This window comes from Oryctolagus cuniculus, unplaced genomic scaffold (genome assembly GCF_964237555.1).
Source record: "Oryctolagus cuniculus unplaced genomic scaffold, mOryCun1.1 SCAFFOLD_87, whole genome shotgun sequence".
In the NCBI taxonomy this organism is placed as follows: Eukaryota; Metazoa; Chordata; class Mammalia; order Lagomorpha; family Leporidae; genus Oryctolagus; species Oryctolagus cuniculus.
The window spans coordinates 47,282-56,091 of record NW_027208379.1 but is presented as its reverse complement, the minus strand read 5'-3'; positions in this window follow the sequence as shown (position 1 = coordinate 56,091).

Here is an 8,810-nt window from a genome sequence, read left to right as displayed (position 1 = left end):
ATTCTGATGCAATATAAGCAAGATTTGGACAGAGTAGCCATTATGAAAGAAAAAAAAAAAACACAGAAATTGCCCTTTCAGGATTAGAAATCTACTGGCAACGTGATCAAGATTAGTTTCTGTGTTTTGGAAAATGACATGGAACCCTTCTGCTGAGGGGACAGATTCTAATTCCCTCCAAATTGAGTGTGAGTGCAATTTTGAGGTGAAATCAATCAGAATTCCAAAGTCAGTCAGTGGAAGGGGGGGATGAATCTGTAAACAGCCAGTTTCCTTGTGTCTAAATCCAGCCAAATATCACTAAGAACTCGTGCATTTCTTTGGCTTTTGTCTCATTTTTCTGATTTATCATGGTTTGTAATGAATTTTCTGATGTGAGCTTTGGTTTTGAGGCTGGCATATTGAGTTCAGGGCACCGGATCAATGGTCTTTTTCAAACAGGACACAGCTGTTGGCTTGTTGCAATTCTGGCTTGCTGTCATTGTTTTGCGTGCCTCAGCTGTTTTTGGTTTCTTTAGCGGCAATTTCCTACATGTTTTCTGGGTCTGAGTTGGTTTTGCCTTCTTCCTTTCCAAATTTTCTATTCTGACGTAATACAAACAAGAGTTTGGACAGAGTAGCCATTATGAAATAAAAAGCACAACAAATATGCGTTTGAAGCTTATATATGTAGAGGTAACACGAGCAAGGTAAGTTTTTGTGTTTATGAAAATAAAATTGAACACTCTGGCTGAGGTGACAGATATTAATTGCCTCCAAAACCGAGTTTCACTGCGATTTTTTTGTTAATTCATTCAGAAACCAAAGACACTCAGTTGGGAGGTGTGGATGAATCTGGAAACAGCCATTTACATGGCCATAATTCAAGCCCAATATCCCTAAGAACTCCTGCATTTCTTTGGCTTTTTTCTCATTTTTCTGATTTATCATGGTTTGTAATGAATTTTCTGATGTGAGCTTTGCTTTTGAGGCTGGCATATTGAGTTCAGGGCACAAGAGGAAGGTTCTCTTTCAATCAGGGCACAGCTGTTGGCTTTCTCCAATTCTGGCTTGCTGTAATTGTTGTGGGTTCCTCAGCTGACTTTTGGTTTCTTGAGTGGCAATTTCCTAAATGTTTTCTGGGTCTGACACGGTTTTTCCTTCTTATTCCCAAATTTTGTATTCTGACGCAATACAAACAAGAGTTTGGACAGAGTAGCAATGATGAAATAAAAAACACAACAAATAGGCATTTGAAGCTTAGAAATCTACAGGTAAGAAGACTAAGGTGAGTTTTTGAGTTTTGGAAAATAAAATGGAACACTTTGGCTGAGGTGACAGATATTAATTGCCTCCAAACCGAGTTTCACTGCGATTTTCAGGTTAATTCAGTCAGAAACCACAGACACTCAGCTGGGAGGTGTGGATGAATCTGGAAACAGCCGTTTACATGGCAATAAATCAAGCCCAATATTACTAAGAACTCCTGCATTTCTTTGGCTTTTTTCTCATTTTTCTGATTTATAATGGTTTGTAATGAATTTTCTGATGTGAGCTTTGGTTTTGAATCTGCTATATTGAGCTCAGGGCACAAGAGGAAGGTTCTTTTTCAATCAGGGCACAGATGTTGGCTTGCTGCAATTCTGGCTTGCTGTCATTGTTTTGGGTGCCTCAGCTGATTTGTGGTTTCTTGAGCGGCAATTTCCTAAATGTTTTCTGGGTCTGAGTCGGTTTTGCCTTCTTATTCCCATATTTTGTATTCTGATGCAATACAAGCAAGATTTTGGCAGAGTAGCCATTATGAAAGAAAAAAAAAAAACACAGCAAATTGCCCTTTCAGGATTAGAAATCTACAGGCAACTCGAACAAGATGAGTTTCTGTGTTTTGGAAAATGACATGGAACCCTTCTGCTGAGGGGACAGATTCTAATTCCCTCCAAATTGAGTGTGAGTGCGATTTTGAGGTGAATTCAATCAGAATTCCAAAGTCTGTCTGTGGAAGGGGGGATGAATCTTTAAACAACCAGTTTCTTTGTGTCTAAATCCAGCCAAATACCACAAAGGACTCTTGAATTTCTTTGGCTTTCTCAGATTTCCCTTATTTATCATGGTTTGTAATGAATTTTCTGATGGGAGCTTTGGTTTTGAGGCTGCAATGTGGAGTTCTGGGCACTGGATTAATGGTCTTGTTCAATCAGGGCACAGCTGTTGGCTTTCTCCAATTCTGTCTTGCTTTCAAGGTTTTGGGTGCCTCAGCTGATTTGTGGTTTCTTGAGCGGCAATTTCCTAAATGTTTTCTGGGTCTGAGTTGGTTTTGCCTTCTTCCTTCCCCAATTTAGTATTCTGATACAATGCAAAGAAGAGTTTGTACAGAGTAGCCATTATGAAATAAACAACACAACAAATAGGCGTTTCAAGATTTTGAATCTGCAGGTAACACGACCAAAGTGAGTTTTTTTGTTTTGGAAAATCAAATGGAACACTTTGGCTGAGGTGACAGATATTAATTGCCTCCAAACGGAGTTTCACTGCGATTTTCGGGTTCATTCTGTGAGAATTACACAGGCAGTCAGCTTTAGGCGTGGATGAATCCGGGAACTGCTGGCTTCCTTGCGACTAAATCAAGCCCAATAACATTATGTATTCTTGCATTTCTTTGGCTTTTTTTCTGATTTTTCTTATTTATCATTGTTTGTAATGAATTTTCTGATGTGAGCTTTGGTTTTGAGGCTGGCATATTGAGTTCAGGGCACAAGAGGAAGGTTCTTTTTCAATCAGGGCACAGCTGTTGTCTTGCTGCAATTCTGCTTGCTGTCATTGTTTTGGGTGCCTCAGCTGATTTGTGGATTCTTGTGTTGCAGTTTCCTAAATGTTTTCTAGGTCTGAGTCGGATTTGCCTTCTTATTCCCAAATTTTGTATTCTGATGCAACATAAGCAAGATTTGGACAGAGTAGCCATTATGAAAGAAAAAAAAAAAAAACACAGCAAATTGCCCTTTCAGGATTAGAAATCTACAGGCAACTCGACCAAGATGAGTTTCTGTGTTTTGGAAAATGACATGGAACCCTTCTGCTGAGGGGACAGATTCTAATTCCCTCCAAATTGAGTGTGAGTGCGATTTTGAGGTGAATTCAATCAGAATTCCAAAGTCTGTCTGTGGAAGGGGGGGATGAATCCAGAAACAGCCAGTTTCCTTCTGTCTAAATCCAGCCAAATACCAAAAAGGACTCTTGAATTTCTTTGGCTTTCTCAGATTTCCCTTATTTATCATGGTTTCTAATGAATTTTCTGATGTGAGCTTTGGTTTTGAGGATGGAATATGGAGTTCAGGGCACTGGATTAATGGTCTTGTTCAATCAGGGCACAGCTGTTGGCTTGCTCCAATTCTGTCTTGCTTTCAAGGTTTTGGGTGCCTCAGCCGATTTGTGGTTTCTTGAGCGGCAATTTCCTAAATGTTTCCTGGGTCTGAGTTGGTTTTCCCTTTTCCTTCCCACATTTTGTATTCTGACGCAATACAAACAAGAGTTTGGACAGAGTAGCCATCATGAAATAAAAAAAAAAAAAAAAACAAATTAGCGTTTGAAGCTTATGAAACTAAGGGTAACACGACCAAGGTGAGTTTTTGTGATTTGGAAAATCAAATGGAACACTTTGGCTGAGGTGACTGATATTATTGCCTCCAAACCGAGTCTTACTGCGATTTTCAGGTTAATTCAGTCAGAATTCCACAGGCAGTCAGCTGGAGGGGTGGATGAATCCGGGAACAGCCGGTTTCCTTGCAACTAATTCAAGCCACTATGATTATGGATTCTTGCATTTCTTTGGCTTTTTTCTCTTTTTTCTTATTTATGATGATTTGTAATGAATTTTCTGATGTGAGCTTTGGTTTTGAGGCTGGCATATTGAGTTCAGGGCACAAGAGGAAGGTTGTTTTTCAATCAGGGCACAGCTGTTGGCTTGCTCCAATTCTGGCTTGCTGTCATTGTTTTGGGAACCTCAGCCGATTTGTGGTTTCTTGAGCGGCAATTTCCTTAATGTTTTCTGGGTCTGAGTCGGTTTTGCCTTCTTATTCCCATATTTTGTATTCTGATGCAATACAAGCAAGATTTGGACAGAGTAGCCATTATGAAAGAAAAAAAAATAACACAGAAATTGCCCTTTCAGGATTAGAAATCTACTGGCAACGTTATCAAGATTAGTTTCTGTGTTTTGGAAAATGACATGGAACCCTTCTGCTGAGGGGACAGATTCTAATTCCCTCCAAATTGAGTGTGAGTGCAATTTTGAGGTGAAATCAATCAGAATTCCAAAGTCAGTCAGTGGAAGGGGGGGATGAATCTGTAAACAGCCAGTTTCCTTGTGTCTAAATCCAGCCAAATATCACTAAGAACTCGTGCATTTCTTTGGCTTTTGTCTCATTTTTCTGATTTATCATGGTTTGTAATGAATTTTCTGATGTGAGCTTTGGTTTTGAGGCTGGCATATTGAGTTCAGGGCAGCGGATCAATGGTCTTTTTCAAACAGGACACAGCTGTTGGCTTGTTGCAATTCTGGCTTGCTGTCATTGTTTTGTGTGCCTCAGCTGTTTTTGGTTTCTTTAGCGGCAATTTCCTACATGTTTTCTGGGTCTGAGTTGGTTTTGCCTTCTTCCTTTCCAAATTTTGTATTCTGACGTAATACAAACAAGAGTTTGGACAGAGTAGCCATTATGAAATAAAAAGCACAACAAATATGCGTTTGAAGCTTATATATGTAGAGGTAACACGAGCAAGGTAAGTTTTTGTGTTTATGAAAATAAAATTGAACACTCTGGCTGAGGTGACAGATATTAATTGCCTCAAAAACCGAGTTTCACTGCGATTTTTTTGTTAATTCATTCAGAAACCAAAGACACTCAGTTGGGAGGTGTGGATGAATCTGGAAACAGCCATTTACATGGCCATAATTCAAGCCCAATATCCCTAAGAACTCCTGCATTTCTTTGGCTTTTTTCTCATTTTTCTGATTTATCATGGTTTGTAATGAATTTTCTGATGTGAGCTTTGCTTTTGAGGCTGGCATATGGAGTTCAGGGCACAAGAGGAAGGTTCTTTTTCAATCAGGGCACAGCTGTTGGCTTTCTCCAATTCTGGCTTGCTGTAATTGTTGTGGGTTCCTCAGCTGACTTTTGGTTTCTTGAGTGGCAATTTCCTAAATGTTTTCTGGGTCTGACACGGTTTTTCCTTCTTATTCCCAAATTTTGTATTCTGACGCAATACAAACAAGAGTTTGGACAGAGTAGCAATGATGAAATAAAAAACACAACAAATAGGCATTTGAAGCTTAGAAATCTACAGGTAAGAAGACTAAGGTGAGTTTTTGAGTTTTGGAAAATAAAATGGAACACTTTGGCTGAGGTGACAGATATTAATTGCCTCCAAACCGAGTTTCACTGCGATTTTCAGGTTAATTCAGTCAGAAACCACAGACACTCAGCTGGGAGGTGTGGATGAATCTGGAAACAGCCGTTTACATGGCAATAAATCAAGCCCAATATTACTAAGAACTCCTGCATTTCTTTGGCTTTTTTCTCATTTTTCTGATTTATAATGGTTTGTAATGAATTTTCTGATGTGAGCTTTGGTTTTGAATCTGCTATATTGAGCTCAGGGCACAAGAGGAAGGTTCTTTTTCAATCAGGGCACAGATGTTGGCTTGCTGCAATTCTGGCTTGCTGTCATTGTTTTGGGTGCCTCAGCTGATTTGTGGTTTCTTGAGCGGCAATTTCCTAAATGTTTTCTGGGTCTGAGTCGGTTTTGCCTTCTTATTCCCAAATTTTGTATTCTGATGCAATACAAGCAAGATTTTGGCAGAGTAGCCATTATGAAAGAAAAAAAAAAAAACACAGCAAATTGCCCTTTCAGGATTAGAAATCTACTGGCAACGTTATCAAGATTAGTTTCTGTGTTTTGGAAAATGACATGGAACACTTCTGCTGAGGGGACAGATTCTAATTCCCTCCAAATTGAGTGTGAGTGCGATTTTGAGGTGAATTCAATCAGAATTCCAAAGTCTGTCTGTGGAAGGGGGGATGAATCTTTAAACAACCAGTTTCTTTGTGTCTAAATCCAGCCAAATACCACAAAGGACTCTTGAATTTCTTTGGCTTTCTCAGATTTCCCTTATTTATCATGGTTTGTAATGAATTTTCTGATGGGAGCTTTGGTTTTGAGGCTGCAATGTGGAGTTCTGGGCACTGGATTAATGGTCTTGTTCAATCAGGGCACAGCTGTTGGCTTTCTCCAATTCTGTCTTGCTTTCAAGGTTTTGGGTGCCTCAGCTGATTTGTGGTTTCTTGAGTGGCAATATCCTAAATGTTTTCTGGGTCTGAGTTGGTTTTGCCTTCTTCCTTCCCCAATTTAGTATTCTGATACAATGCAAAGAAGAGTTTGTACAGAGTAGCCATTATGTAATAAACAACACAACAAATAGGCGTTTCAAGATTTTGAATCTGCAGGTAACACGACCAAAGTGAGTTTTTTTGTTTTGGAAAATCAAATGGAACACTTTGGCTGAGGTGACAGATAGTAATTGCCTCCAAACGGAGTTTCACTGCGATTTTCGGGTTCATTCTGTGAGAATTACACAGGCAGTCAGCTTTAGGCGTGGATGAATCCGGGAACTGCTGGCTTCCTTGCGACTAAATCAAGCCCAATAACATTATGGATTCTTGCATTTCTTTGGCTTTTTTTCTGGTTTTTCTTTGGAACACTTTGGCTGAGGTGACAGATATTAATAGTCTCCAAACTGAGTTTCACTGTGATTTTCAGGTTAATTCATTCAGAAGTCCACAGGCAGTCAGCTGGAAGGGTGGATGGATCTGGGAACAGCCGTTTTCGTTGTGACTGAATCAAGCCCAATATCATTATGGATTCTTGCATTTCCTTGGCTATTTTCTCATTTTTCTTTTTATCATGGTTTGTAATGAATTTTCTGATGTGAGCTTTGGTATGAGGCTGGCATATTGGGTTCAGGGCACAAGAGGAAGGTTCTTTTTCAATCAGGGCACAGCTATTGGTTTGCTACAATTCTGTCTTGCTTTAAAGGTTTTGGGTGCCTCAGCGTTGTTGTTTTTTGATCCACATTTTCTGAAGGTTTTCTGGGTCTGAGTTGGTTTTGCCTTCTTCCTTCCCAAATTTTCTATTCTGACGCAATACAAACAAGAGTTTGGACAGAGTAGCCATTATGAAATTAAAAACACAACATTACGCGTTTGAAGCTTAGAAATCGATAGGTAACACGACCAAGGTGAGTTTTTGTGTTTTAGAAAGTGTCATGGAACACTTCTGCTGAGGGGACAATTTCTAATTCCCTCCAAAGTGAGTTTCACTGCGATTTCCAGGTTAATTCAGTCAGAATACACATTCACTCAGCTGGGAGGTGTGGAAGAATCTGGAAACAGCAGTTTACATGGGAATACATGAAGCCCAATATCACTAAAAACTCCTGCATTTCTTTGGCTTTTTTCTCATTTTTCTTATTTATCATGGTTTGTAATGAATTTTCTGATGTGAGCTTTGGTTTTGAGGCTGGCATATTGAGTTCAGGGCACAAGAGGAAGGTTCTTTTTCAATCAGGGCACAGCTGTTGGCTTGATCCAATTCTGGCTTGCTGTCCTTGTTTTGGGTGCCTCAGCTGACCTTTGGTTTCTTGAGCGGCAATTTCCTAAATGTTTTCTTGGTCGGAGTTGGTTTTGCCTTCTTCCTTCCCAAATTTTGTATTCTGACGCAATATAAACTAGAGTTTGGACAGAGTAGCCATTATGAAATAAAAAACACAACACATAGGCGTTTGAAGCTTAGAAATCTACAGGTAACACGACCAAGGTGAGTTTTTGTGTTTTGGAAAATCAAATGGAACACTTTGGCTGAGGTGACAGATATTAATTGCCTCCAAACTGAGTTTCACTGTGATTTTCAGGTTAATTCAGTGAGAATTGCACAGGCAGTCACCTGGAGGGGTGGATGAATCCAGGACTAGCCAGATTTCTTACGACTAAATCAAGCCCAATATCATTATGGATTCTTGCATTTCTTTGGCTTTTTTCTCTTTTTTCTTATTTATCATGGTTGGTAAGGAATTTTTGATGTGAGCTTTGGATTTGAGGCTGCAATAAGAACTTCCGGGCACAAGAGAAATGTTCTTTTTCAATCAGGGCACAGCTGTTGGCTTGCTCTAATTCTGGCTTGCTGTCATTGTTTTGGGTGCCTCAGCAAATTTGAGGTTTCTTGAGTGGCAATTTCCTAAATGTTTTCTGGGTCTGACATGGTTTTTTCTTCTTATTCCCAAATTTTGTATTCTGACACAATACAAACAAGAGTTTGGACAGAGTAGCCATTATGAAATAAAAAACACAACAAATAGGCGTTTGAAGCTTAGAAATCTACAGGTAACACGACCAAGGTGAGTTTTTGTGTTTTGGAAAATAAAATGGAACACTTTGGCTCAGGTGACATATATTAATTGCCTCCAAACTGAGTTTCCCTGTGATTTTCAGGTTAATTCAGTGAGAATTGCACAGGCAGTCACCTCGAGGGGTGGACGAATCCAGGAATAGCCGGATTCCTTACAACTAAATCAATCCCAATATCATTATGGATTCTTGCATTTCTTTGGCTTTTTTCTCATTTTTGTTATGTATGATGGTTTGTAATGAATTTTCTGATGTGCGCTTTGTTTTTGAGGTTGGCATATTGAGTTCAGGGCACAAGAGGATGGTTCTTTTTCAATCAGGGCACAGCTGTTGGCTTGCTCCAATTCTGGCTTGCTGTCATTGTTTTGGGTGCTTCAG